The following is a 20722-nucleotide window of genomic DNA, read 5'->3' as shown; positions in this document are numbered from 1 at the left end:
AGCAAGTGTGGAGGAAAAGAAGGCCTAGGACAGTGGTCCTGGAGGATGCTGGGGAGGTGGACCACGGAGACACCAAGGATGACCATTCAAAGCAGACAGAGGGGGCTCAGACCAAGCGGAGGAGAACCAGGAGAGAACGGTATCACAAACCCGGGGAAGGTTTGGCTCCAAGATGGCTTCTCTGCCTCTATCATTGATATTCCTCCTTCTATCCAGGCCCACTCTGAGCCTTTCCTCTGGCTGTTCCCTCCCCCCCTCCCCTTCTGCAGGAGGCCTTCCGTCTCTTAAGCATTTCCCATTCATCCTGTCTATAGTGGCTTGTTCGTAGTTGTTTGAATGGTGCCTCACCCTGTTAGACTGTAAGCTCCCCAAGGGCAGGCCGTGTCTTTCTTCGTCCCCAGCACGTGCCTGGCACACAGTAGGCACGTAATCAATGTCTACAGACTTGCTAGAATAATAAGGCAGTAATGTCAAGAGGTTAGGGGTAGGGGGAGGACGACCCGTGTGCCCCTGGGCCTGCTTCCGGCCCCCCGCCCTCGGCTCCGCGGGGTCCGCAAGCACACTCTCGCGTTCCGCAGTCAGGAGGCTCAGGCTTTCCCGCCTTCTGGCGGGTCCCACCCCGATCCCGACGGCCCTCGCGGCCGCAGCATCACGTGAGCGTGAGCCGCCGCGGGCCGGGCTCCTCTGTCCCGGAGCGGCGGCGACCGCAGCTCTATGGTTGCTTGAGGAGCGGCTGCCGGGAGCGGTCGAGACAGGAGGACGGGTGAGTGCGGGAGCAGGAGGGGACGGGCGGCGTCCTCTCCTTCGGCCGTGAGGGAGAAAAAGTGGGCGACGAAGCGAGAGGGGGAGAGAGAGATCGAGGGAGGGCTCCGTGCCCGTCACCGCCGCCGTCTTCGCCCGGCCCAGCCCGGGACCAAGGCTCTTCATCCGCCCCCTGCCCTGCTCCGCCGCGCCGCCTGTGGGCGCTGCCGCCAACCCCCCCCTCCCCCCGGAAAAGGGGCGGCCCGGAGGCGGAGCTACTCCCGGCTGGGCGGTCGCGCCCCCTCAGCGGGGCGGCCGGTGGGTGGGCTCCGTCCCGTGTTTCTTCTCCCCCGGCGGGCAGCTCTCAGAGGGAGGGGGCACTGAGACCCTCGCGGGGCTGGGAGGAAGTGTCGGGGGTGGGGTGGGTGGATGGAACGGAGGGGGCGGGGCTCGGCTCCCCGGCCCTTACTAAGCACCTACTACGCACCAGGCGCCCCGCCGAGCCCCGGGGAGCTCTCGGTCTGAAGTGGGGGGACGAGCACGGGCGAGGGAAGCGCCTGCATCTGGGGCCGCAGAAAGTGGGGTGCGAGCTGGGGCTGGGAGGGAGCCAGCCAGAGGAGGTGGCGGAGAGCGGGGGAGGGGCGGGCCGGCCGGGGCAGGTGCCGGGAGGCTGGAGGTGTGAGCTTCCTGGAGAAGGCTCGGATTGGAAGGTGAGGCTTGGGCTATGGGCCCGTGAGGTCTAATGGTCTAGTGGTCTAATGAGGCCGAGCAAGAAGCCCCGCGTCCCTGCTGGTCGGGATGCTGCCCATTCTTCGGCGGGATAGACCGGGTGACACCCATCTCTGGGTCCTTCCTGCCGGGAGCTTCAGCCCGGCTTCGCGTTCTGCCTTGGTCCGTACTTAACTTCTGTGATCTGACCTCTCTAAGCCTTAGTTTCCCCCCGTGTAAAATGAAGGTTTGGACGCGATAGTCGAGGGGGGCTCTTCAGCTCTAGATCTGTGATCGGACAAAATACTGTCTGTCCTTCTGCTTCTCCTCATCTGTGGAGGATGACTTGTGTTTCCTTCCCAGCCTCCTAAGCCGTTCTTGTTACGCCCCGCCCCCTCCCCAGACGTTTGCACTGGCTGCCCCGCAAGCTCCTGCAATTCTCTCCTTTCTAACTCCTGGCTTCCCTTGCTTCCTTCAAGTCCCAGCTAAAACCCCACCCTCTACAAAAAGGTTTTCCTTAACTCCTTTAATACTACCAATAATAGTTAACTTGTGTATATATAGCACTTTCAGGTTCGCAAAGCACTTTACAGATATTATCTCATTTGATCTTCACGACAACCCAGGGAGATAGGTGCTATTATCAGAACTATTTTACAGATGAGGAAACTGAGGCAAACAGAAGTTAAGTGACTTGCCTAGGGTCATACAGCTAGTTAGTGGCTCAGGTCACATTTGAACTAATTTTCCTCAAGTTTGGTAAGCTTTATCCGCTCCACCACTTACTTGCCTTCCCTCTATGATTATCTCCAGTTTAACTGGTACATGCCTGGTGTGTACATCGTTTTATGAGTATTGTCTCCCTTGTTAGACTGTAAACCCCCTGAGAGCAGGGACTCTGGGTGTGTGTGTGGGTGGGTGCGTGTGTGTGTGTTTGTGTTTGTATCCCCAACAGTTAGCACGGTGCTTGCCATAGAGTAGTTGCTTTATAAGTGCTTGTTGACAACTTAAGGACAAAAGATAGCACTCTTTCATGGTAGCTGTCCTCCATAATCCTCTGAGAGCCTTCTTGGGGATCTGTTCTCTTGTTTACAGTCTTATAGATTCAGAAGTGGAAAGTACCTCTGAAGTCATCCAGAGGCCCAAGGAGGTGAAGTGACTTGCCAATATCATCCAGGTTGTAGTTGGCAGAGCCAAGATTGTAATAACCAGTCTTCTTTCTATTGTATACATGCCTCTCATTCAAGGAAATGAACATTTTATTGGAGAGAAACAACTGGTACACAGGTAAATAAACATAAGGGATATACAGATGACTTTAGGGGGATATCACTAATCACAGGGGGACTCAGGAAAGGCCTCTTGTAAGAGGTGATCCTTGAAATGAGCTTTTATAGGAGCCAGGGACTCCAAAGAGTCATAGGGAAGCAGGGAAAGTATAACAGATGTAAGAAACAAACAGTTTGTGCATAGGGTATGTAGGTGGGAGATGAGATGTTGTATACTGGAAACAACAGGGTGTCTGGTTTGGCTGGAACTAGACTTAGTACATAAAGGGGAGTAATGAGTAATCAACCTGGAAAGATAGTTGAAGCTAAATTGTGAAGGAATTGAAATTCCAGAGGAGTTTGTTCAAACACTTCTTTCTGCCATCCATCAGTGGAAGGGATGGAATTTCATTACTATAGAGAAAATGTCAGGATATGCGGAAGTAACATTGGGTTAAACAGTTTTACATTCCAATTAGGTCTTTTGTAAGAATAAATAATCAGTTAATAGCATGGCAGGCTCATGAGACATACCATACTAGGTCAGACCAATTTTATATTCTGTGTTTAACAGGGCATTATGAAACATTTTGGGGGAGAACAAAGCAGTTGGACATTTAAAAATTTCCCTTAATCCATTATGGATCTGTTTATGTAAATTTAGTTCAACCCTTTGTTGCAACTATACTTCAATTTGTACAATCCCTTGATATAATGAGTTAGAAGAGGAAATACTACATATCATATAAAGTTGTATACTAATTCTAAAACCACCTTTTTCAAATTTCAAATCGTGACTTTAGTCAGGTATTATGTGAACAAGCCTATATTTCTTTAACCTATGTTGTTCATTTTACAAGCTTTGTACAGGCTTTGTTAGAGGCAGAGCAGTCTAGTTTGGACTCCTCTTTTGTTACTAGCCCTTGGGACATTGTTTAAGTCTCTTCACCTTTCTGGTATTCTGGTGTCATCTGTAAAATATGGAGTTGGATTAAAAAATCTCTGACGTTCTATGACTTTTCAAAATATCTGAATAACTGAAGAGGTTCTTGATCCCTATATAAATCCCTTCTATTCCCTCCATTGTTTTAGTTGGATTTGTCTACACTTCTTGTTAAGCACTCTTTCTTGACACACTTTCCCAGAGCTTTGTATAGTATTTCAGGTGTGGGCATGCCTTCATTTTATATCAAAGGTGGATAACATTTTCTAGTTTGCTTCCCATGTGCTGGTGATGTCGAACCACTTGACTTTTTGATTTGCATTGTCAAATTCCAGCTCGGTAATAGACTTTAGGCAGATCTGAAGTTATTCACAAGACGATTTAGCCTGTTGCTGATTGGTTCTTAGGACAGTGATAGTGATGCTAAGGCTACAGGTTCATTGTCTTTATAGGCCAGTGCTATTTGTTTTGGTCAATAGATTGGAGTGAAAACAAAAAACAAAAACAAAAAACAAAACAAAACAAAAGGGGGCAGCTAGATGGCGCAGTGGTAAAGTACTGGCCCTGGATTCAGGAGTACCTGAGTTCAAATCCAGCCTCAGACACTTGACACTCACTAGCTGTGTGACCCTGGGCAAGTCACTTAACCCTCATTGCCCTGCAAAAAATAAAAAAAAACAAAACCAAAAAATAGATTGGAGTGATGTCAGGTCTCCCTATTGTAGTACATGCTTCCACACTGATGCTAAAGTGATTTTCCTAAGGCATGTTTCTCCCTTGCTCAATAAGCTGGAATGGCTCTGTATTACTCTTAGGATCATCATACACACTGCTCTGACTAAAGGCCCTCATAAACTGACCCAGCCTGTTTGTTCAGCCTTGTCATATATTACTTTCTATTCCTATATTCCTTAATCTAAAACATTTTTTTATTTTTTCAAGTTACAAGTAAAGGTAGTTTTCAACATTCGTTTTCATAAGATTTAGAGTTCCAAATTTTTCTCCCTCCCTCTCTTTCCCCGCCCCTCCACAAGACAGCAACCAATCTGATATAGGTTATATATGTACAATCCACAAGTGCTCTTTCCCCCCCCAATATTGGGGGGGGGGGGTGATGAGGGTTAAATGACTTGCCCAGGGTCACACAGCTAGTAAGTGTCAAGTGTCTGAGGTCGAATTTGAACTCAGGTCCTCCTGATTCCAGGGCCAGTGCTTTATCTACTGCGACACCTAGCTGCCCTCACTATACTCCTAAATCAAGTCAGACTGGCTGGTGTTTCTTGCACACAGTACTCTTATCACCCATCTCTCTGCCTTGGGTACTGGCTACCCCCAAAGCCTGGGATTCACTCCTTGCTCATCTCTGTCTAGTTCTCTTCAAGACTCAGCTGGTGTGTCCTTTGTGAGGCTTTTCCTGACCCTAATGGTTGCTAGTGCCCTGGCCAGTTACCTTGTTTATGTTTTTAGGTATAGTTTGTCTCATTGTGGATGCTAATAGCTAGAATTTATTGAACACTTTAAGGTTTACAGAGCATTTTATATACATTATCATTTGATCCTCACAATATCCTGTGAAGTAGGTGCCCTTTTTGTCCCCATCTTACAAATGGGGAAACAGGCTGAGAAGTGAAGTTCCTTGGCCAGAGTCACACAGTTAAGTATCTGAGGTAGGATCTCCACTGAGCCACTAAGCTACCAGTAGGATGGAAGTTCCTGAGGCCAGGGGCTCTTTCATTTTTGTCTTTGTATCCCAGGGACCTTGGCACAGTCCCTGACACATAGTAGGTACTTCATAAATATTTATTACTTTATTGAGCTGTGTGATTGTAAAAATGCCTGCTATGAAATACCATTTGTGAAAGCCTACCTGTTCCCTTTTGATACCTTTGTCATGGATGACCTTGAACTGTGTGTAGATTATTATCATAACTTTTGTATAGATGTGCCTTGAGAATCAATCCCTCAGTGCCCTCAAAATTGTGTTGGTTTTAATCCAGACCTTATTTTCTTGATGTATACACTTGGTCTAGTCCATCTGCTCTGTTTTCTGCTTTGTCATTTCCACTTCTGGACCCCATAACATTATTGTATTTTTAATTATACACACACACACACACACACACACACACATATTTATTTCACTCAGAAAAAGTCTGGGGGTTTTTCACTTCCATTCCTCCAAATCCCTGATTAAGAACAGCTCTGTGACTCAGGACAAGTCACTTTACCCTTGTCTGCTTCAGTTTTTTCAACTGCAAAATGGGTGGTAATAATAACACCTATCTCCAAGGGTTTGAGGATCGAATGAGATATTTTTGAAGTGCTTAGCACAGTACCTGGCACTTAATAGGTGCTTAATAAATGCTAATTTCCTTCTTATCCATCTTTGGGCCACGTATACCTAGGGTAGTGTCACTGTGTCAATGGGTATGCACAATTTACTGACTTTTAAGTTATAGTTCCAAATTGCTCTACCAATTGTGTGTTAGTGTCTTGCAGCTCTTGCAACAATTGTCTTTTTTCCCTTTTTGTCATTTTTGCCAATCTGATAAGTATAAGGTAAAAACCTCAGGGGTGTTTGACTTTCTCTTTTTGTTAATCATTTGCAGCTGTTTTTTATATGGTTAAAGATAACGTGCATTTCTTCAATTGGAAACTTCCATTTCCTATCCTTGGAATGACATGGTGAGACCTATTACTTTAGGAAGATCATTATACTAGCTGAGTGATGGATAGATTGGAGCAGGGAGAGACTTGAGACAGGCACACTGGCCAGTTGGCTACTGCACAGTAACAGACATGGTCTTTCTTATAAACAGAGACACATGCATATTTTTTATTATTAAAATTTATTTTTAGAGCTGTAGACCGAGCTGTACGCCTTGAATTAGGAAATTCTGAGTTCAATTTTGGATTTAATAATTTACTAGTTGTATAAGCCTGGGCAAGTCCTTTGGTTACTGTCTGCCTCAGTTTCCCCAATTGTAAATTGGGGGTAATAAGAGCTCCTATCTCCCAGACTTGTTTTGAGGATCAAATGAGATAATAATTGTAAAGTAGTTAGCACAGTGCTTTGCACATAGAAGGCAATAAATGCTTGTTCCCTTTCTCCTCACTACCTCCTCCACCCCACCTCTTCCCATATGAGTACTTCTACAGACAAAGTAGAAAAAGAAGATTGTTCATGAAACTGTGAAACTCTATTATTCACATCTTGGTTTTCAACACGTAGCTTTCAAAGTTGTTCCTTATGTAGACAGACATAAGGCTGAGTGCTGGACTTGTGATTTCATTGGGAAGTCCCACGTAAGGAATTCCCTGTACTAAGGCAGTTTTATATTCTCTTAGCCACTGAGAGGTTAAGTGACTTGTCCAGGGTCACCCAACCAGTATGTATCAGAGACTGTACTTAAACCAAGATGTTCCTGGAGGATTCTCTTCCTCCTCATCTTCTGCAACCAGTTTTGGCATTTAAACTTCATTTGTCTTTGAACATTTGTCTTTCTTGCAAATACTTGTCTTGGGAACTGAAATCAGGGATGACCAAATATTCCACAAAATGATGTTTCTTTCTGCCTTTGAATACATGATAAAACCAATTCTAATAACTTTTTTACCTCAAGGACAATCCTTCCGGTTAGCTGCAACTTTCTTTTATCTTCTGGTTTAATTTACATGAAGGAATGTTTAATTTATATGAATATCAATAAATATTATTGCTCATCTGTTTTTCAGCCATGTCTTACTCTTTGTGATCTGATTTGGGGTTTTCTTGGCAAAGATACTGGTGTGGGTTGCCATTTCCTTCTCCAGCTCATTTTACGTATGAGGAAACCAAAGCAAATGGAGTTAAGTGACTTGCCCAGGGTCACACAGCTAATCAGTGTCTGAGGTTGAATTTGAACTCAGGAAGATGAGTCTTCTGATTCCAAGCCAAACACTCTATCCACTGCACCCTCTAGCTGCCCTAAGAAACATCAAGTGCCTACTATGTGCCAGGCACTGGGCTAAGCCTGAGGATACAAAAAGAAGCAAAAGACAGTCCCTGCCCTCAAGGAGCTCACAGTTCAGTGAAGGAGATGACATACAAACAAGCTACATACGAGATAAATAGCTTGTTTATAGCTTGTAAATCAATAGAAGGAAGGCACTAGAATTAAGAGGGAAAGGCTTCCTTTAGAAAATAGGATTTTAATTGGGACTTGAAGGAAGCCAGCAGGCTTAGATGAGGAGGAAAAGCATTCCAGGCATAGAGGGAAGCCAGAGAAAATGCCTGGAACTGAGAGATGGACTGTCTTCTTCACGGAACAGCGAAGGAGGCCAGGGAAGCCTGGGAGGAGGGTGAGTTTTAACACAGGAGCCGGTTTGGGGGTCTGGCTCACCCCCAAAATTGGCAGGCTCACAGCAAATCTTGTAAAATAGAGAGATTTATTAGGAGAGAGGAATATGGGGCAGCTAGGTGGCGCAGTGGATAGAGCACCGGCCCTGGAGTCAGGAGGACCTGAGTTCAAATATGACCTCAGACACTTAACACACTTATTGGCTATGTGACCCTGGGCAAGTCACTTAACCCCAATTGCCTCACCAAAAAAAAAAAAAAAAAAGTAAAAAAGGAGAGAGGAATACGTGTCCAGGAGAGAGTCATGATGGAGACCATCTCACTAAATAGAAGAGTTCACCTTTTATACAGTTACAGACAAAGAAGGCTACATGCCAAGAGTTAATGAAATTGCAAAAACTACCAAGGAGGGGACATTGGAGGGGGCATTCTGGAGTCAAGTGATATACACATCTTGCTGACGTGGGAGTGTGGAACTTACTTATCATCTGTGTTCCTTGCAGACTTTGATATGCTTATCAGTGTTTACATCATAGATAGAAATGTCTCTAAATATCCTGGGGTCTATCTGTCCTGGCAACATCACATTCCTGAGGTGGGAAACAGAAATTGTTGTTTATTCCTGGAATCTTTGGTTTCAGTGTCTAAAGTTTAAGGATTCCTTAGGGCCTAGGGTCCCTAAGTTTCACACTCTATAGTTTGAGGGGAAGGATTATGAGTTTAGTTTTGGTATAGCACTTTTATTCTCCATCAATTGGCTTCATTTTTGTCACAGGACTGGCTGTCCTCTATTTTTGTTCATACATATGTATTAAATACTAACTCATCCAGTTTGAGCCCTTTTATTCATTTCTGTGTCCAGTTCAGTCTGTCTAAAATAGCTATTCAAAGTGTGTGTTTAGACTAATTTGACAGACCACGCATAAAGTTGCATGTCTGCACTAGACAGTTTGCATTTTTCATCTATTCTGGTTTTTTCATTGTAGATGATTAGGCAAATCTATTTTTGTTATATATTTCATTAAGAAGTGTTTCTAGTATTCAGAGACTTGATACAAATATTACAGTGTCATCTGTAAATAGTAACATTTTTTAAACTTCAATAGGGAATCCTTTTTTTAAAAATAATCTGCACAGAACATTTCCATGACACTAATGGAATGCCTCCTGTGAATTGTCGTTTTGTACCTTACTTCAACCAAGATATTGATTTATCTATGAGTATGTAACTGATCAGTATGTAACAGATCAACAAATAGAGTTATTTCCATGCTTGTATCTGCCATACTACTATATAATTTTTAACATGAATGGAAAACAGCTTGTTTGAGGAGAGCCTTAAAATTGGATGTTTGTTTCATTGATTCAAATGCTTTCTAAAGAAAATCAATACAGAATAGACACAATTTGATATTATATACTGCCTCACAGTCAGTTATATTGTAACGGTGAAAATCTGTTTTAGAAGATCTATAAAAGTCTACCTGTTTTTTTCTTGTGTTTTCATCAAGGATATCCTTAGCGCATACATAGACCACTCACAAGGTTTTTATTAGGGCTGAGAAATGTATCATGTTGGTTATGACTTGTGGATTGCTTTTTTGTTAGCTTTTTTTTTGGGGGGGGGGTAAGGCAGTTGGGGTTAAGTGACTTGCCCTGGGTCACACAGCTAGTAAGTGTTTAGTGTCTGAGGCCAGATTTGAACTCAGGTCCTCCTGACTCCAGGGCTGGTGCTCTATCCACTGCGCCACCTAGCTGCCCCTTTTGTTACCTTTTTTAATAGCGTAGCTTGTGATGTTTTCCTTTCGAGAACCTGATTCTTCTATGTCACCATCCTAACATGATTAGGACTTAATTAGAAAAGGCAATTATGAAATTTTTCAAATGCTTAAATATTTCATTCAAAGCCATTGAAAATTATACTGCAGACCCATGGAATACCATAGTTGATGGTTTTGCTCTTAACAGTTTTGGCTTCATGATTATTTTTTTTCCTCTGTTAAAAATACTTATTTTTCTTTAACATTTTAAAAAATAAGATGACAGATTTAAAGTTGGTTGGAGCCTCAGAGATGATGTAGCTTAATTTCTCTCATTTTACAAATGAGAAACAATGAGTACCCAAAGAGAGGATGTGATAGTTAATAAGGAGCCGGTTAAGGGTTGTTCAGGGCTAAAATTCTAGCTAGTCTGTCTAAAATATCTAATGAGTAGTCGCCAATAAATTATAAGCTTTAGCAAGAGTTAGACTTTTAAGCATTTATTAAGGAGAATAAGAATTTGGTAAAGAGAGAGAAAGGCCTAGATTCCTATCTATTAAAGGGAGAGCACATTTCTAGCTCCCTTCTCCACCAGAGTCCAGAGGAAAGAGCGAGAGCCCAAGCGCCAGTCTCTTCCTTCCTCCTCCCACTGGCCCGTGTCACTTCCTGACGCCAAAGAAGAGACTCCTGGTCTTGCCCTCAAAGACCTTCGCTTCATGGGTGGAACTCTTCTACAGTAAGTGTCCAGCAGGTGGCGTCATTCCAATCGGTACAGGGTACTTGGGCCCAGGCCTTCAGACTCCACAGCCAGTGCTCTTTATGGTAGTTCAGTAGTGCCTGGACTTTGAGAAATTATCAGGAAAGTATTTTTTTTTCAAATTCAAAAATTACATAACTTCTCCAGGTGGCAATATGAAACTTTTGGTCTGTTTTTGAACATTAGTTTGTGGGAAGGACATTCTGAGAATAAGCACATTTTTAGTTTTACTTTGTAAAAGAACAGTTTATTATTATATTCTGGTGTTTTAATTTTTTTAGTAATGACTAGTTGTTTTTTGACAGAACATCTCAATTACTGGAAATGTTAAAGGGAGATGTCCATCAATTTCTTCAGGAACTGATCAGGCAAGGTGTCAGTGTCCTAGATGGCCTATGAGCTAGCTCCAGTACTTACATATTCTTTAGCTGAGAATTTGAATGAGTGCTTAGTTCTTTTGATTATTGCATGTTTAAAGAATATGTTACTGTAGTGATCAACAAGTTTTAAGGACTGTATTAAAAACAAATCAGGGCAGCTAGGTGGCGCAGTGGGTAAGCACCGGCCTTGGATTCAGGAGTACCTGAGTTCAAATCCGGCCTCAGACACTTGACACTTAATAGCTGTGTGACCCTGGGCAAGTCACTTAAAGCCCATTGCCCTGCTAAACAAAACAAAACAAAACAAAAAAACAAATCAGTATAACTGTCACTGTTCACTAAAATGAAATGGTTTTAAAATAGATGTAAAATTTAGAACAGTAGTTAATGGTAATGTCTAGTTTTAATAGTCCTTTTTATGTCATCCAAATCATTGATTATATTTGAAAAGAAAAATTTAACTTTGTACTAGCTTATTTGTTTCACTGCAAAAAGAATTCGAGGTGGCAGCTAGGTGGTGCAGTGGATAGAGCACTGGCCTTGGAATCAGGAAGACCTGAGTTCAAATTTGGCCTCAGTCACTTGAGTCTTACTAGCTGTGTGACCCTGGGCAAGTCACTTAACCCCAATTACCTCACCAAAAAAAAAAAAAAAAGGAATTTGAGAATCTTCACCAAAAAACAATTGAACTTAAACAGACCTGCAATCAATTAGCAACTGGCAATTAGCATCTACTATGTGTCTAGAAGTTCACGATACAAAGAAAAAATGAAACTGTTCCTGCCTTTAAGGAGCTTATACTGATCTGTAAATTTCCCATTGTAATCTAGTGATTTAAAATACTTGTATTATTAAATGATTGATTAGATGGACTGTCCTGTCATTTTCTTTATTTGAGCAAGAGAGAGTTAATGTTTTAAATTCTGTCTTGCCTAATTCATGTCAATTTGCTGGGAAAATAAAATGTAAACCAAAGTTAGTAGATAGGTGTCCAACTCACTGGAGAATGTCTAATGAGACTGTTTTTATATCATTGGACCATCAGTCTGGGAAATATATATAACAGGAGTTCTCAGTGCTGGGCCCAAAGTGTTTAAGATCAGTTACATGGAGTAGGGGCAGCTAGGTGGCACAGTGGATAGATTACCATACCTGGAGTCAGAAAGATGAGTCTTCCTGAGTTCAGATATGACCTAAGATACTTACTAGTTGTTTGATCCCGAGCAAATCACTTTACCCTGTTTGCCTCAGTTTCTTCGCCTAGAAAATTAGCTGGAGAAGGAAATGGCAAACCTTGTCTGTATCTTTGCCAAGAAAGGCCCAAGTAGGGTCATGAAGTGTCAGACATGACTGAAAAGTGACTGAATAAGATGAAATAGAGTATCCCTAAAATTTGCAGACAAACCCACATAGACAATTTGGAGTGTTTGGCACTGTGGAAGATGGAATTAGAATTCAAGGTAACTTTTATAACTTGCAGAAGGTTTTAAAATTTCATCGTAAGGACAAGTTTAGGGTAGTACAACAAGAAATAAAACTACTGAATAATTCTATTCATAAAGGACTTGGCTTACTGCAAATGTCATAAAATAGACTTGGCAGAATCATGATATAGTTTGAAAACCACAAGAGTGGGGAGTTTAGGTAGCATGGGAACTGGTTGTCTTTAAGGATTGATTACCAAACCAGAATTTTTCATTTCTGCCTGACTGGTCTTCTTTTTCTATTAACTTGAAAGCCATTGTTCTAGGTTGGCCCCTTTACCCTATAGAGATGGTTCTGATGCTGCTTTTCCTTGCCCTGAAGGTAGAATTTTTTCCTATGTGGGAATGGATATTATTTGAAGCTATTGAGCAATTTCTTATACTGGCATCCCTAAATATCATGTACTTAGAGAGTAGGTGTATCTCACTTCTAAGTTTGGCATTTCTCTTTTCTATGATTGAATCACTTCCTTCTATATATTGTAGAAAAAAGGGATAGATAAACTTTTATTAGCAAAGCTTCTCTAAGATGAAAAATTATGCGCTATTTCCACAGATTTTTAATTGAGCTATTTATGCAATGATAGTTACAGTTCATTTTTTTCCAAATCGCATTGCTACTTTGCTTTCTGAAACAGCAGTACTGGGAAGCTGCCTTTCTTTTCCTGAGGGGGAAAAATCCGTTTTGATGTTGGAGAAATGGAATGTTGCTAGGTAAGGGAGTATTTAGCTTTGCTTACTCAGAAGGAAACAGCTTGATTGATCCTTTTTTCCCTATTTAAACTGGATGAGTAGGCCCTGCCATTTGTATAGCTATATGTAGCTGGCTAATCTTAGGTTCATCGGTGGGTTGTACTGAGACTCAGAAAAGTGAAGCCTTATTGCAACCTTTGGAGAAATAGGGTTTTTGCAAAGGAAACTAATAGTGTTTTTCATTTTGATCCAAAGTGATTTTGGATGCGCCACATGTAAAAGTCAGGGCTTCTTTTCTTTGTTTTTGGCTTCATGATTATTTTTTCCTCTGTTAAAAATACTTATTTTTTTCTTTACTTTAACATTTTTTATAAGACGACAGGTTTAAAGTTGGTTGGAGCCTCAGAGATGATGTAAGCTTAATTTCTCTCGTTTTACAAATGAGAAACAATGAGTACCCAAAGAGAGGATGTGATAGCTAATAAGGAGCCAGTAAGGGCACTTGGGCCCAGGCCTTCAGACTCCACAGCCAGTGCTCTTTATGGTAGCTCAATAGTGCCTGGACTTTGAGAAATTATCAGGAATTTTTTCTTTTCAAATTTAAAAAATACATAACTTCTCCAGGTGGCAATATGAAACTTTTGGTCTGTTTTTGAACATTAGTTTGTGGGAAGGACATTCTGAGAATAGGCACACTTTTAGTTTTACTTGTCCTTCAGAATAAAAGCACATCAGTTAGTCTGGGTATTGAATATATGTATATATTGTTAGTGACATCTTGTAGACTGCAAAAGACATGTTTGTAATGTCCTAGATTTCCAGGATTAGAACTGAATATCTTTACAAAAAATTGTTATCTTTTCATATTGAAGTCCAGTTGAATTATTTAAATATTAAACATTTTTATTTATAGTTTCGAGTTCCAAATTTTGTCCCTCCTTCCCTCCCTCCCTTCCCTCCTCCGTGAGGCAGTAAGCAATCAGATGTGGGTTATACATGTGCAGTTATGTAAAACATTACCATATCCGTCATTTTGTATAAGAAAACTTGAGGGGGCAGCTAGGTGGCTCAGTGGATAGAGCACCGGCCCTGGATTCAGGAGTACCTGAGTTCAAATCCGGCCTCAGACACTTAACACTTACTAGCTGTGTGACCTTGGGCAAGTCACTTAACCCCAATTGTCTCACTAAAAAAAAAAAGAAAAGAAAACTTGAATAAAAGAAAAAAATGAAAGAAAGTGAAAAAATGGCATGTTTCAGTCCATGTTCCATCAATATCAGTTCTTTCTTTGAAGGTGGATAGTATGCTTGCTTCATCATTAGTCCTTTGGGATTTTCTTGGATCATTTTCTTGCTGAGAATAGTTAAGTCACAGTTGAATTATGTAAGAGTAAAATTCAGTAGCTAGTTGTTCCTTTCCAAAATGTTTTAAAGAATTTATTGTTGTATGGAAAATATAGCCAGTTATGATAGGATATACCTATGACCCTTGTTCCTGGAGAAGAGGAAGTTGGTGGATCTCTTAAGCTTGCTTGTTCTGTAGCAGCAGTTGACAAAGATGATTGGGTATCCATACTAAGTCTGGTACCACTGTGATGAGCCCCTGGGAGTGGGGAATTATCAGGCTTCCAATGTAGGAAAAATGGGCCCAGGTCAGAAACAGAGCAGTGGTGTTATTGGGCCTGTGAGTGTCTCCTGTACTCCCAGGCTAGGCACGATAGGGAAATCTAGTCTAAAAAAAGAAAAGGAAAAAAAACCAAGTGGAAACTTGGTATCACAGTTACATTTTTCTGAAGGGGAAAAGAAAAAAAAATGGCATAGAAAGATAGGATGTTAAATGATGCCACTGTGTTTCACAACCATTATCTAATACATTTTATGAACTTTTTAAGATATTCCCTAGAAAACTCCATCTGATCCCTATTTTATATCTACTACAAATACACATAGTTATCCTTCCTTTTCTCTCTGTGGGAGTATTACTACATGGTGGTGAAGAAACCCAGGACATTACAAAATACCAAGAATTTTTTTGCAGTTTACAAAGTGTTATCATAAGGAACTTGCTTAAACTAAAAATGTCGTCATTTTGCTGCAGGTCCATATACTAGGGAAAGCTGTTTGAGCCTAGGTACTACTGAAGGGAAAAATAAACAACACCCAAATAACCCAAATCTTGAAGCCTTTCGTTGTGAAAATGTCAAAACTGATTGACTTTAACTTTATTAAATATTTTATGCAAATGTTGGAAAGATAAGCCAGCAGCAGGATGTGAATTTATTTTGAAAAATTTGCTTATCCAGATGGAGCTGACCTTCATTTGGAGTCTTTTAAGAAAGGACCAACACAGGAAGTCGAAAGATTATTTTCTTCTTGTTTGCTTACAGAGTTTTTCATGTTCTGTACTAATGGTACTTATTCAGAGTAAGGGGAGAGGCTGAGAAACAACCCTGTAGTAGAGTAAATCAACATTTTTGTAAAATGTTAAAACCATTCATTTAAGTTGTTAGAATTAATTTGGTTGGTCAGAGACTGTGCAAAATCCTTCAGATCTGCCTTTGCTCAGTTCCATTCCTTGATGTCTTCGGTGGTCTCTGGCTTGAAGCACGGTAGGACACCCCCCCCCCAATCTGTTAGATTCATGCTCTCATGTCAGGGAAATATGTACTTTGCCATAGGAGCTCTTTGGTTACTTCTTCAAAGGATCAGTCACTAGTGTTATACAGACCGCAGGGGAACAAATGGGCTCTAAATCCCCACACCGCTAAGCTTTCTGATTGTTACCTGTTTATATTTCTCAATCCCATCACTGGAAGTTACACAAAGGGATGACTGATTATATCACTGATTTTACCCAGATGTTTTTTTGAGCTGATCCCTAGTATATGGCTTATTTCTCTATACTGATTGATTGCTAATAAAGAGGTCCCAGTAGCTTAGCCATTGTTATTTTATAAGTAAAATAATGATGTTATAAAGGAATTCTTTAAAAAAAATCAATGAATCTTTTACATCTTTCCCTTTCTTTCACATGGAGTTCACAGCTGTCCTAATTTAGTTGCTTCTCTCCTTCGCACTTGGACTGTTTATTATTGTTGTTATTTTTTATTTTTAGGTTATATATGTACAATCATGTTAAACATTTCCACATTGGTCATATTGCAAATGAAGAATCAGAACAAAAGGAAAAACCACAAGAAAGAAAAAACAAAAAAATAACCAAAAAAGTGAAAATAGGATGCTTCTTTCTGCATTCAGATTTCTTTTTCTAGATGTGGAGAGCATTTTCCATCATGAGTCTTTTGGAATTGTTTTTGATCATTGGACAGCAATGCAAGATGAAAAGCAGATTGAAAGGTCTTGAATTTAAGGATAAAAAGTTACTCTTTATTTGTTAGGCAACAGGAAGTGACATGAGGGGGAGGGGAGTCTTAAAACTATGCTAGATAGGCTATAAAGGAAGAATAGGAAAGGGAATGGATTAGAACAGGTAAGAACAGATCATTCTATTAATAATAAACAACCCACGTGACAGACTTAGCTCTTCTCATCAATACAATGATTCGAGACAATTCCAAAAGACTCATAATGGAAGATGCTCACACATCCAGTAAAAGAACTGTGGAATCTGAATGCAGATTGGACCATACTATTTTTACTTTTCTTTGTGTTTTTTTTCTTTCTTGAGGTTTTTTCCTTTTGTTCTGATTCTTCTTTCACAACCTAATAGAGAAATATGTTTAACGTGATTGTACATATGTAACCTGCATCAGATTGCTTGCTGTCTTGGGGAGAGGGGGAGGGAAGGGAGAAAGAAAGAAACATTTGGAACTCAAAATCTTATAAAAACGAATGTTGAAAACTATTTTTACATGTTACTGGAAACAATAAAATACTATTAAGATTGAAAAAAACTTTTTAAAAAAGAAGTCAGGGAAATTAAGCAGCTTGTAATGAATACTTTTAATATTCTCTACTAAAAGTTACAGAGAAAGTACAGATTTGCAAAGCTAGAAGAAAGTCCTTTCCAGGAATCCCCTGCACCAGTGAAATCACAGTGAATGCCCAAAATGGTTTTATTTCAGAAGGAAAAATATTACTAAAATGTGTTCATGGAACCACTATTGGTCTCAGAACACCAGAGTTCTGTGGAATGGTCTGAAAAATTATTTAATGAATAAATTAATTACAGAAAAGTGGCTTCTGACAAAAATAGCACTTTTAAAATCCTTTAATATGAAATGTTAGTCAATAAGAAATGTAATTTTATAAGAGCAAAAAATGGTAATTCATTCAGGTAAATATAGCTAAACATTTTAACATTTGTGAAATATAATCAGTAGGAACTTTGAGTATATGCAACTTTTTCCCAAGTGATAATACATATTTAATTGCTTTTCTTCTTCTCTATGGGTGATTGAATACTTGATATTTGACAGTCTTATCACAAGTGTATATTCTAAAGGAAATTAGAAAAAGCGATGAATAATAGCAAATCTCATGATTCAGTCAATTTTCGTAGTCTGTTTCACAAACTCTTGAAGGGATCTACGAGGTCATCTACTTCAATTCATACTCATCTCTGCTTCTTTATACCATCCTTCATACCATGGTTAGACTCTTTCCTCATGTGTAGGTCTAGTCATGTCACTGCCCTACATAATATCTGCATGAGCAGTAAGTATTTGTTTTGTTATAGTCCAGACTTGTGATTTCTTTACAGTGAAATTCTAGTGTGAAAGCTCTTTACACTAATGATGTTGTACAACTAATGAACCATAGATAGTTTTAGAGTTGCTTGGGAAACAGAAATTAAATGACTTGCCCAAAGTCACACAGCCAATATATGTCAGAGATAGGACTTGAACCCAAGTCTTTCTGATTCTTTATCTTCCATGCTATGTTGACTTATAGTAATTATAACAAATGGAATTAATACATGCTGTTATATCAGTGAATAGAGTCTTTGAATAGATTATTCTATTTACAAATAAACTCTGCTTTTTTCAGTATGTATTTATAGAACTGAATTAAATCCTAATTTAATAGAGGACAGAGTAATAGCATAACTGTTACTTTGTTCTGATCACTGTTAATCATCTACTCTTTTTTTTTTTTTTGTGAGGCAATTGGAATTAAGTGACTTGCCCAGGGTCACACAGCTAGTAAGTGTTAAGTGTCTGAGGTCGGATTTGAACTCAGGTCCTCCTGAATCCAGGGCCAGTGCTCTATCCACTGCGCCACCTAGCTGCCCCAATCATCTACTCTTAATGAAACCTAAGATAACAGGTTTTTTTGTTAATTCATATTGAGCCTGGAATTTGACCTAACTAATCTTCTGACTAATCTCTTGAACTTTTTCATTGCCTAAACATGTGTCCTTCAGCCTAGACCTGTGAGGCTGGAGTTTTTAAACTCAGGTAGAGAAGTCTATATTTTTCCCTATTAAATTTCATTATCCTTGTGACCCTGGGCAAGTCACTTAACCCTCATTGCCCCACAAAAAACAAAAACAAAAAAATTCATTATCTTTCTAGCTGATCTAGATCTTTTTGGATTCAAATTTTGTCATCTAATCTATTTGCTTTCTCTCTCAGTTGTGTCATCCATGTTCAAATTTGCCTTAATCCTTTAATGTGTTTAACAGCATAGGAAAGACCCGGGATATTCCATCAGAGACACTTTCCCTTCAGCTTGACATTGAGCTATTTTTTACCACTCTGTGTATCTGATCATTTGAGCAGTGTGGAATCCTATACTTGCTGTATGATTGCACCCATCATTCTCGGTCTCATCCACAAGTATAGGATCGGTAGGGTCATAGATCTAGAGCTGGTGAAAGGATCCTTAAAGGCTACTTAGCCAAACCTCTTTACTTTGCAGACGAGGAAACTGAGTACAGAGAGGTTAAGGGGCTTTTCATGGATTGCAAAACTACTAAGTATAGGAGAGGCAGCATTTGAATCAAAGTTTTCCAGACTCCAAGTCCAGTGCTCTATACACTGTGCCATATAGCACAAGACATTATAAAATGTTTTACTTACATCTAAATAATAACATCTTTGGCATTCCCCAGAAAAGAAAATTAAGTTCATCCGGTATAACCTTCTTTGATGAAGTCACATTGGCTTCAGGCACTACCTTTATGACTCTGGGCAAGTCATTTAACCTCTGTTTGTCTCATTTTCCTTATCTGTAAAATGGGAATATTAATAGCACCTATCTCTCAGGGTTATTATAAGGATAAAATGAGATAATATTTCTAAAGTGCTTAGCACAGTGCCTGGCACATAGTTGTTGTATAGTTGTTTCACTCGTGTCTGACTCTTCATGATCCCATTTAGGGTTTTCTTGACAAAGACACTGCATTTCTTTGCCATTTCCTTCTCCAGGGTCACATAGCTGGATTTGAACTCAGGTCTTCCTGAATCCAGGGCTGGTGCTTTATCCACTGTGCCACCTAGCTGCCCCTCTCCAGCTACTTTTGCAGATGAAGAAACTGAGGCAGACAGTGTTAAGTGACTGCCTATGGTCACACAGCTAATAAGTGAGGCCAGATTTGAACTCAGGTCCTCCTGATTCCAAGCCTGTCACTCTATCCACTGTCTACTTCTCTGCCCTGGCACATAGTAGGTGCTATGTAAAAGGTGGTGGTGGTGGTAGTTGTAGTTGTAATAGTAATGGCTGCTTCCCTAAGTATTCACAAACCATTCCATTAGAGATCTTTATTACCCTGTAGTATGTTCTTCATTTTTAGGCTACTTCCTTGACAATCTACAGAATATAAACACAGTATCTGATAGTTGGAAAGGACCCCAGCAGCCATCTAGCCCATCCCATCCCCTAAAGTCATCCTCGCTGACAGGGATCTAGTTTCAGCAAGGGGGAATCCACTGCCTCTTGGGGCAGCCTCTCCTACTTTTGGACAGCTCTAATTGGAAGGGTTTTTTGACATCAGGCCTAAATTTGCCTTTTTGCTTCTTCCACCCATTGCTGTTGTTTCTGCTCCTTGGGGCCAACCAGAATAAGTCTAGTCCCTTCTCCATGTGGCAACTCTTCCAGCCCTTGAAGACTCCCACCCTGAGTATTTTCCTTTCCATACTAAGTATCCCTAGCTCCCTCAGCCACTCCTGTCGTATGCACTCCTTCACTCTGTTTGTCCTGCTCTGGATGCTCTACAGGTGATTCGTATCTCTTTTAAACTGACTCCCAGAACTGAGCACAAGACTCTAGGTCAGATTGGATTATAATGGAAGACAGAGGTACTACGACCTCTTTATGCCTCCCTTAATATAGCCCAAGATTTCATTAGCTTTTTTGATTGCTATGTCATATGCCTTACTCCCAGTGAGCTAGCAAGTCTGCTAAAACTGTTCTATCTGTCTAACTTGTCTAACCATGTTTCCCTCATCCTGCATATGTGGAGTTGATTTTTCAAACCCAGGTATAAGATTTCAATTTACCTTTATTGAACTTCATCTAGTTGAGAGTCAGCTGTTGATGTAGAGAAGTGAGCACTGGACCTGGAGTTGGGAAGCCTTGAGCTCTAATCTGGCCTCAGACACCCATTTAGCTGTGGGACCCTGGGAAAGTCATTCAACCTTTGCCTGCCTGTAAAATGGAGATAATAGAGATAATAATAGTGCCTCC

At 40.5% G+C, this 20722-nt stretch overlaps 1 protein-coding gene across 5 annotated transcripts in view; it reads left to right on the top strand.

Annotated features, from left to right (window-relative positions):
- The first annotated feature begins 648 nt into the window (after positions 1-648).
- The window catches only part of MICU1 (mitochondrial calcium uptake 1), a 238752-nt gene continuing 218678 nt past the window's right edge, over positions 649-20722 (top strand). For 4 of the 5 annotated variants that reach the window (XM_043987836.1, XM_043987835.1, XM_043987834.1 and 1 more), the window contains exon 1: positions 649-763. The gene's annotated coding sequence lies outside the window, so the exon portion shown is untranslated. Of the gene's footprint in view, positions 764-1393; positions 1452-20722 lie in introns of those variants that run through there. The other variant, XM_043987832.1, reaches the window with a different exon arrangement.

The sequence above is a fragment of the Dromiciops gliroides genome, chromosome 2, assembly GCF_019393635.1.
Source record: "Dromiciops gliroides isolate mDroGli1 chromosome 2, mDroGli1.pri, whole genome shotgun sequence".
Lineage (NCBI taxonomy): Eukaryota > Metazoa > Chordata > Mammalia > Microbiotheria > Microbiotheriidae > Dromiciops > Dromiciops gliroides.
Note: the sequence above shows the minus strand (reverse complement) of the source record. Positions and strands in the feature narration are given on the sequence as shown.